Source organism: Dipodomys merriami, unplaced genomic scaffold, assembly GCF_024711535.1.
Source record: "Dipodomys merriami isolate MVZ:Mamm:240054 unplaced genomic scaffold, mDipMer1.0.p SCAF_70, whole genome shotgun sequence".
NCBI classification, from domain to species: Eukaryota; Metazoa; Chordata; class Mammalia; order Rodentia; family Heteromyidae; genus Dipodomys; species Dipodomys merriami.
The window spans coordinates 4,985,200-4,995,544 of NW_027206291.1; positions in this window are offsets into that span (position 1 = coordinate 4,985,200).

Consider the following 10,345-nt stretch of genomic DNA (forward strand, 5'->3'; position numbering starts at 1 on the left):
GAGGGACAGCGCCCAGGCCCAGAGTTCAGGCCCCACGACCAGACCCAAAAAACAAAACAAAATGAAATATCCATCAAAAGCTGAGCACCAGTGGCTCACACCTGTAATCCTATCTGCTCTTGAGTCTGAGATCTAAAGATCTCAGTTCGAAGCCAGTCTGGGCAGGAAAGTCTGTGAGACTCTTATCTCCAGTTAACCACCAGAAAATCAGAAGTGTAGCTGTGGCTCAAAGAGCAATACTGTGTAAAAAGAGCTCAGTGATAATGCCCAAGTCCTGAGTTTAAGCCTCATAACAAACCTCCCCCACCGCCAAAAAAAAAAAAGTCCATCAAGCTGTGCACTTATAGCTCACACCTATCCTCCTAACTACTTAAAAGGCTGACATGTAAAGATGGCAGTGTAAAGCCAGCCCAGGTAAGAAATCTGGTGAGATTCTTTATTTCCAATTAACCAGCATAAAGCCAGAAGTAGAGGTGTGGCTCGAGTGATCGAGCATCAGCCTTGAATGAAAAAAATGAAGAGACATTGCCCAGGTCCTGAGTTCAAGCCCAGGTATTGACACAAAAATAAATTTCTATCACCTTACCCACCTGTGCATGCAGAAATCCTGGGATCTAGGGCTGCTCATGACTCTGTTGTTCCTGGTCCAGGCTTGCGCTGGAGGAGGTCTCTGTTCCAAGATGGGTCTCTGTGATGCCGAAATACATTTCTGTGTGACTCAGTTTCCCTGCCTCCAACGTGGGAGCCGGGCAGCTCTTTAATCTTTTCTGAAGAAAGCATGTCTTAGATGGTCTTTGGAATCTGCACTCCAGCTATGTCCAGGGATCAGGGAACCAAGGCAGAGAGGCTGGGTTCCCCTGGCTGGCAGGTGACTGGCGGATGGGCTGTAGTCCTCAGAGCTGATCTTTGCCTGTGTCCCACCCGCCACGCTACAGTGTCTAGGGCACAATTAGCCGAGAGGCAATGCTCTCAGTCCATTAATTCAGCCGTGCTGGGCCCGGGGACGGGGGCTGCCTTCTAATGAGGCGGGTGAGCTGCACAAAGGGCCCTGTGTGCGCCTCCAGCCCGGCCCAGCAGAGGATGGACTGACAGATAGATGCTGCCATGCTGGGCACCACAGGGAGGCCCAGGGATTCCCCCACTCCACACTGGACAACCTTGAGTCTCAGAGGCCCTACTCCAAGGACTTAGGGGACCAATGGACCGAGGGGGAGAAGGAGACACGGATTTGGCAGCTGATGAAGATGATTAAAAAACACAGCAGAATCTAGGTGCCAATGGCTCACACCTGTAATCCTAGCTACTGAGGAATCTGAGATCTGAGAATAATGTTCAAAGCTAGGCTGGGCAGGAAAGTCTGTGAGGCTTTTATCTCTAATTTACCACCAAAAAGCCAGAAGTGGAGTTGTGGCTCAAGTGGTAGAGCCCTGGCCTCAAGCTGAAAAAGCTCAGGGAGGGTACCCAGGCTCTGAGCTTCAGGCCAGGACCTGCAAAAAACACACCCCAGAACACAGCAGATGCCGGGAACCAGAAGCTCGGACTTGTAATCCCAGCTATTCAGGACGCTAAGATCTGATGATTGTGGTTCAAAGTCAGCCCAGGCTAGAAAACCCTTGAAACTCTTATCTCCAATTAGCCACCAAAAAGGCGAAAGTAGAAGTGTTGCTGGGGCAGTAAAGCGCCAGCCTTGAACAATATACAAACAAAAATAAGGAGAGTACCCAGGCTTTGATTTCAATCCCCAGTACCAGAAAAAAAAAATTCAGGGGGCTAGGAAGGTGGCTGAGTGGTACAGTGATTGGCTTACATGCATGAGGCCCTGAGTTTGAGTCCTCAGCACCACATAAGCAGAAAAAGCCAGAAGTGGTGCTGTGTCTCAAGTGATAGAGTGCTAGTTTTGAGCTGAAGAGCTGAGGGACAGCACCCAGGCCCAGAGTTCAGGCCCCATGACAGACAAAAAAAAAAAAAAAAGAAAAGAAAAGAAAAAAAAATTCAGAGACAACAAAAAAGTCATAGACTCTTCAGTGTATCAATTCTCTGGATTTTAGTCACCAATTTTATCCAGAGTTGTGCAACCACCATCTCTGTCTAGTTCTAGAACATTTGTTACCCCTGTGAATGGTCACCTTCTCCTCCTTCTCCTCCCTGTTCTGGATTTTTTTTTTTCCTTTTTCTTCTTTTTGGTCAGTCATGAGGCCTGAACTCTGGGTCTGGGCGCTGTCCCTCAGCTCTTCAGCTCAAGGCTAGCGCTCTACCACTTGAGCCACAGCGCCACTTCCGGCTTTTTCTGCTTATGGGGTGCTAAGAAATCGAACCCAGGGCCTCATGCATGAAAGGCAAGCGCTCTACTACGGAGCCACCTTCCCAGCCCCTGGATGTTTCTTATCAACGGAGCCACACACATGGTGGGGCCTTTTGTGTCTGTTTCTCTCACTGAGCACGGGCTCCTCAAGGTTCCTTGATGCTGTAGCATGGGGCAGAGCCTCATCCTATTCATGGCTCTGTGATGCATCAGTATGGAAGGACAGACATCTCTGTGCATGTCCATTTGTCTATCTCTGGCCACTGCTGTTTCATAGTTACTATGACAATTTGGTTACTTTAGAGGCACAATTCTAGCACACTGGGTGACTTTGGCATATGCCTGATGAACCCTCTCCACAGATGAGCCCTCTTTTCCCCCACATCACAGTCAGGTCATGTGATCCTTGATCACCTGACTGTTTCCTTCTCTCCTCGAGCTGGGAACCCCAGAGGGCAGAGCAAGTATGTCTTAGTCTTACCACTGGAACAGTGTCCTGCCTGCAAGCAAGGGACCAGCTAGAGTGACATCAGCTCTGTTGACACACATCTGCACAGCCTTGGCGTACACCATGCTGTAACTCATGTGTGTACTTGTTTGTGTATGTTGATGTATATGTTTGGGCTTGGGTCTTTCAGGAGAGAACCTACTGGTTATCACCTTGGTGGCCACCATCAATGCTCAGACCAGAGTCTCCACTGTGATGCTTCTCTGAGCCACCAGGACCCCTGTTCATGGCCAGTGACCCACATCTCCCTATAGCAGCCAGCCAAGCCTTAGTCTTTACAGGCCCTGGGGCGGGCTATAGGCATCGGTATGCCAGTCCTGTGCCTGTGCGGAGCCTTCTCCGCCCCGAGGTTCCAGAGGGAAGTAATTTCTCTCCCGCGGCCAGTTACTGCCGCCTCGGTGCCTGCAACGGGCAGGGGGTGGCAGAGCCTATGCGTGAGGGGAGGGGGGGGGGAGCGAGGCCTAAGGTCTCTTGGGACCACAATACTCTGAAAGTAGAGCTGACTGACCCCCTGGATATGGCTTGTTTTTTGTTTTGTATTTTTGGGGGGAGGCTCACAGTCCTGGATGATCAGTCAGCAGCCCTGTCTGTGCCCATGCATAGCTGTGTCTGACACAGCTCAGTGGCCCCAGAACAGAGCAGGGCTCACACGGCCTTTAAGGGTCTGATGGTCACACAGCAAGATCAAGGAGCCCCAGGGGTCCCACAGTTCACCCAAACTAAAGGCCAGCCCTCATAGCCAACATTCTAGTCCCTTCTCCATCCTCACACTTGCGCTTTTCTCCAGACTTTCCCTCTGGGGCTTCTGACTGAGTCTCCAGCCTTTGCCTGCCTGTGTGTGCCTCTCACCTGTGCCTGTTCCCTTACCTCCTGAGAGCCCCCCTCAAATCCACCTACTTCCTGAACCCTACCCAATCCTCTAGCATACAGATGCGCCCCCTTCCTCTTTTTTTTTTTTTTTTTTTTTTTGCAGTCATGGGGCTTGAACTCTGGGCCTGGGCGCTGTCCCTCAGCTCTTCAGTTCAAGGCTAATCCTCTATCACTTGAGCTACTGTACCACTTTTGGTTTTCTGGAGAAAAGAGTGTTACAAACTTTCCTGCCTGGGCTGGCTTTGAACCATGATCCTCAGATCGCAGCCTCCTGAGTAGCTAGGATTACAGGTGTGAGCCACCTTTGCCTGGCTTGTTTTGTGTGTGTTTTGTGTGTGTGTGTGTTTCTTCCTTTTCTCCTTCATTCATTTATTTATCCCCTTAGGCATGCCCTGCATTTTACTCATTCATTTCCTTGTAGTCTCCACCTGCTAGACCATCAGCTCCCCTAGGACAAGGATTTGGTTCTCTTTCTTTTTCTTTTCTTTTCTTTTCTGTGTGTGTGTGTGTGTGTGTGTGTGTGTGTGTGTGTGTGTGTGTGTGTGTGTGTGTGTGTGTGTGTGTGTTTGCACATGTGCCTGTACTTAGGCTTGAACTCAGTGACTGGGTACTGTACTTTAGCTTTTTTTGCTCCAGGCTAGCACTCTACCACTTAAGCCACAGCTCCATTTTCAGCTTTTTGGTGGTCAATTGGAGATAAGAGTCTCATGGACTTTCCTACCTGGGTTGGCTTTGATCCTTAGATCTCAGCCTCCTGCGTAGTTAGGACTACAGGTGTGAGCCATTGGTATGTGGCTTGAGTCTCTCTTGATAACTGCTAATCTCCAGTGCCTACAGCGTGGCTGGTACCCAACTGGCATCAACTGGTGCTCAATAAATGCTCACTGACATAGAATGACTGAATGAATATTGCATATATTTATGCAGAAGCTACACGATCAAAAAAGAATATCACATAAAAATCGCATCTCCCACAGGCATGGTACTCAATATACACTATGTGGAAAATGAACTATGCAACTTGTGGGGACAGATGGAAGGGGGAAAGGGTGACATTAACCAAGAAGAAATGAACTCATTACCTGACTTACGAAACAGAAATCCCTCTCTACAGCACCTTAATAATAACAATAGAATTATATTAAAAATTGCTTCTCCCATTGGATAGCTGTGGTGGTTCACATCTGTAACCACAACTGGGGAGGCAGAAGCAGGAATGTCATAAATGTGAGGCCAATCTTGGCTACAGAGCAAAATCCTGTCTCTTTTTTTTTTTTTTTTGCAGGTTGTGGGACCTGAACTCTGGTCCTGGGCGCTGTCTCTGAGCTCTTCAGCTCAATTCTAGCACTCTACCACTTAAGCCACAGCGCCACTTCCAGCTTTTTCTGCTTAAGTGGTGCTGAGGAATCGAACCCAGGGCCTCATGCATGTAAGACAAGCGCTCTACCACTGAGCCACCTTCCCAGCCCCTCAATTTTTTTTGTGTGCAATCTCTGTACCAGTGACTCAGGCCTGTAATTGTAGCTACTCAAGAGACTGGGACTGGAAGATCAAGGTTCAAAGCCAGCCTAGGAAGAAAATTCTGTTATACTCCATCTCTAATTAACCAGCAAAATGCCAGACTAGAAGCATGGCTCAAGTGGTAGAGCCCTGAGCTAGGAAGCCGAGCAAGAGTATGGGACCCTGGCTGGGGGCTGAGGGCTCATACCTGTAATCTTAGCAACTCCAGAGGCTGAGATCTAAGCATCCAAGTTCCAAGCCAGCTTAGGCAGGGAAGTCTGTGACACTCTTACCTCCAATTAACCACCAAAAAGCAGGACATGGAGCTGTGGCTAAAGTGGTAGAACACTAGCCTAGAGCAAAAACACTCAGGGGGGGGCTGGGAAGGTGGCTCAGTGGTAGAGCGCTTGCCTTGCATGCCTGAGGCCCTGGGTTTGATTCCTCAGCACCACATAAGCAAAAAGAAAAAAGCCAGAAGTGGCGCTGTGGCTCAAGTGGTAGAGCGCTAGCCTTGAGCTGAAGAGCTGAGGGACAGCGCCCAGGCCCAGAGTTCAGGCCCCACGGCCGGACCAAAAAAAAAACAAAAAACAAAAAACTCAAGGATAGGCCTTGAGTTCAAGCCCCAGGACTGGGAAAGAAAGAAAGAAAGAAAGGAAGAATAAAAGAAAAAAAGAAAGAAAGAAAGGAAAAAAGAAAGAAAAAGAAGGAAAAGAAAAAAAAGAAAAAAGAGGGTTGGGAATGTGGCTTAGAGGTAGAGTGCTAGCCTTGAAGAAAAGAAGCGCCAGGACAGTGCCCAGGCCCTGAGTTCAAGCCTCAGGACTGGCAAAAAAGAAAGAGAGAGACTTTGAGACCACGAATTTAAGCCCTGGTACTGGCATGTGCATGCATGCATGCACGCGCGTGACCACGTGTGCACGCGCGCGCATGCGCGCACACACACACACACACACACACACACATACACACTGCACTTCCCAAATTAAAGTGAACACCTTCAGCAACAGAATAAGGGGGATGGACGTGCCCCACTAGCCTCTGGTCAGAACTTATGGGCCATGAATGAGGCTGTGGTTTAGGGTGACGTTATCCAAGAAGATGCAGGTGGCCAGGAGGCTCCTGAAGGACAAATACAAAGTGAGTTACTTCACAGCCCTTAAGGAGTCATAAATCACCACAAGATGACACACAGCAGGAAACTGAGTGACAGCAGCCAGGCTGGTGTAGCTGGTAGGGAGACGAGGATGGAGGAGGGACCAGCGGTGAGCAGTCCTCAGTTTCCTCTCTGGGGCAGTTGGGCTTAGGTGGATGTAGGAATGGCAAGGGGCATGCTGGGGAGAGGAGGGCCTGGGCAGTTTTCGAGAATCCCGCAGGCAAGCTGGAAAGAGTGAGAAGCACTCCCAGGCCTCAATCAGAGCAGGGCTTGGTGGGGAGACAGGAAAGGGGCTCCAAATGGTCCCATGGGAGATGGCTAATTTTTGCCTGTCCTGAGGCTTGAACTTGGCCTGGGAGCTGTCCTTGAGCTTTTTTTGTTTTTGGATCAAGGCTAACATGGAGCCACAGCTCCAGTGGTGGCTCTTTGATGGTTAATTGAAGATATGAGTCTCATGGACTTGGCTGCCTGCCTGGGCTGACCTGGAACAGTGATCCTCAGATCTCAGCCTCTGGAATAGCTAGGATTACAGGTGTGAGCCACCAGCCACCTGCCATTAAGGTCTTTATTGAGGCAGGGGAGGGAAGAAGGGGGGGGGAGACCAGAGATAGTAGGTGGGCCCTGGGCTGGAGGCTGCTGCTGAGTCCAAGGAGCTGAGCTGCTCAGGAAGGTTGTCTGGTCCCTGCAGTGAGGCCAGATGTGCAGGAAGCCTTGCATAGCTCTTCTCCACTAACTGCTCAGAAGTCAGAACCTTAGACTACCCTGCTACATGGAGGAGGCAGGGAGGTAGGGAGCTAGTTCTCTTCCCTTTTAAGCCAGCATGGGGGGGGGGAGATCTGACTGGGTCCCCCAGGGGCTGCCTACCCCACCGCCGCTGACCCATTTCCCATTGATCCGGAAATGGAGGCCAAGAGGCCCAGCAGGAATGGATCGATCACCTTAATGGACCATGTGGCCAGTGGGAGAGACCCTGAAGGTGGAGACAGCTCTCACCTGTGCAGTAGGGAAACTGAGGCCCCTTTGGACCCGATGGTATGGGGGGGAGGGGAGCAAATGCAGGTCTGGGAGCTGAATGGAGCTGGGTAGCTGAAGCCAGGGGGCCTTCATTCCTGGGTAAATTGGGGGTCATGTGTTTCCAAGAAGCACTCAGGGGCTGGGCAGACCAGGCACCCAGGGACCTGTCTGAGGTCCCTGCAGGGATTTGGGGCGTTGTCTCCTTTGGGGACCGCTGACTGCTGACCTCAGCTTTTCTTGCTCACCAGCTTTCAGGTTCTGTGTGCTTGAGTTTCCTGTGGGGGTGGGGATGGTTCCGAAGGACTTGGGGCCAGAGCAGAGTGAAGGGGCCAAGAGTGGGGGTTGGGGTACCCTTCCTCCACCTGAGTGAGACTTTGGTCCTGAAACAGGCAGGAATTCAACCACCACCCAACTCTCAGGTACAGAGGGGTACAGGTCCCCAGCTCAAAGCTGCCCTCTGGATGAGGTTCCGCCCCTAGTTGGGGCCGCTCCTTGGGGAGCAGGGGGAGGGGGGAGACCACGCCCATCCTGCTCACTCCAGCCTCCTAGCTTTGCTCAGGCTGATCCTTCTACTAGAAATGTGATCCCTGCACCCATCTTCTGAGGAGGAGGGGCTGTTTTCTCATCCTTCAGACCGCAGCTCCATCCTCTGGACCTTAGTTCTCCCTCCCCACTTCTCCTCCCCACTCACTGAATGAGCGCTGGGCTCTCCATTTTTTGTGTGTGTATGCTGGTCCTGAGACTTGCACTCAGGGCCTGGGCTGTCCCTGAGCTTCTTTTATTTTTTTATTTTTATGTTTTGGTCGATTGTGGGGCTTGAACTCTGGGCTTGGGCGCTGTCCTTCAGCTCTTCAGCTCAAGGCGAGTGCTCTACCACTTGAGTTACAGCACCACTTCTGGTTTTCTAGTGGTTTATTGGAGATGGTCTCACAGTCTTTCCTGCCTGGGCTGGCTTTGAAAGGCAATCCTCAGATCTCAGCCTCCTGAGGAGCTAGGATTACAGGCGTGAGCCACCAGTGCCCGGCTCTGAGCTTCTTTTATACAAGGTTGGTGCTCTACCACTTGAGCCACAGCTCCACTTCTGGCTTTTTGGTGGTTAAGTGGAGATGAGCATCTCACTGACTTTCTTGCCTGGGCTGGCTTCAAACCGCAATCCTCAGAATCCATCTGTGCCAGGCCTAGCTCTGGTCTCTGTAGGGGCTAAGATTCCCCCACTTCCTTTTCCCTCCTCCCCCCATCTTGGTAAGGTATGATGCCAGCTCCTTTCCTAATGATACACACCCATCCACCCCCAGGAGTGAAGGGGTTGGCTTTTCTTTCTGGGCTTCAATGTACCCATCTACAAAGCAAATGAGACCCAATTACCCAAACAAGAAGATTGTGTAAGGACCCCTATTCAGTGCCTCAGCACCCTCTGGGGCAGGTGGGAAAGTGATCTGACCACTGGGACTCTAGGGCATGGGGAGGCCCCCCTCCTGCCACCCCAGCAGCCAGTGACCTAACTCAGTGTGTGTCAGGTCTCCAAGGTTCTTGCAGAGTGAGGGACAGTCATTGAGAATCCTTTCCAAGCCAAGTGGGAGTCTTCCCAGGATAGGAGAGGGTACCCCAAAAGAGCCTCACTGGACCCGCCCAGCTGGCCCAGTGGGGGCTGTGCATGCGTCCTCCTCCTTCACAGCCACGGGGTGCACCAGAGTTATGGCTTGCAATATCGCGCTCCCCTCAGGCCCAATGTTAATGATGGCAGCGCTGCCGGGTCCCCGCACACTGGGGGCGATATTAGTGTCATTCATCATGCATGCAATGGGGCTGCAGCTGCAGAAATCCTATCTGCGTCCAGGAGGGGAAACTGAGGAATGGAGAGGTCAACTGGCACACCCTGGCAGAGGACAGCAACAGGGACAGGATAAATCCTGGGGTCCAAAACATCATCTCTAAAATAAACCCACCATGGGGTGAGTCTCTGCTGTTCTGTTTGCTCATTGCTCCTTTGAAAAGCCAGATTGTGAAGGTGCTTGGTAGAGCCCAAAGCCTGAGTGTTTTGCCCTTATACTACCTCTCCCTAAGTGCTAGTCCTGGGGCTTGAACTCTGGGCTGTGGCACTGTTCTTGAGATTTGTTTTTACTCAAGGCTAGCACTCTTACCACGTGAGCTACAACTCCACTTTTTTTGGGTGGTTAATGGGAGATCAGAGTCTCATGGGCATTTCTGCCCAGGCTGGCTTCAAACCCCAGTCTTCAGATCTCAGCCTCCTGTGTTGCTAGGATTACAGGAGTGAGCCACCAGCTCCTAGCTTCAATGAAGGTTTGTTGAATGACTGAACAAGTGTGTGCAGTGTGTGAAGTGTGAAGTGGTCTTCCCCGCCAGCTGGGCGAAGGCAGAAGGCCTGGCCTCATTCTCCTGTTCACCCCTGGGAAAGGCAGGGGGCGGGCTGGGGGCGGGCAGGGCCTGTCTCAGATGAGAGAGGCAGCGGGGCTCCTCTGGAGCCGGCTGTGCTGCCTGGCAGATCTTTAAATTAAAATACATATATACACCAGATAAATAAACCCAGCCCACATCCTAGTGACAGACGGAATTAAGTTGCCCAGTTGGGGACCCGGCAGCAAACACTGGGGAGCAGGAGGGGACAGGGACATGGCACTGGCTAGTTTTGGGGGCCCCCAGCGAGCCTCCATTCTATTTCTCTTGCACCCATCTGGCTGGCTAGAGCCTAGGGAAGGCTCAGTGTCCAGGATATAAATTCTGAGGCTGAGCTGGGACCCTGAAACCCATGAGTGGGTCCTAGCTCCAAGCACGGTACCCAACATGGTGGCAGTGGCATTGGCTCTGACTGCTGGCATTTGTTGCTAGCTCCTTTGAGATCTTGCAGGCCTATGGCCTTTGGTGCCAAAGAGACCCAATGGAGGCTCAAATGAGGAACTTCCCCCCCTCTCCCCCCCCCCCACCAGGGGCTGTACAGCTGCAGGGTCCTCCCTAGCTCATCCCTCTGGCCAGAGCTGGCAAA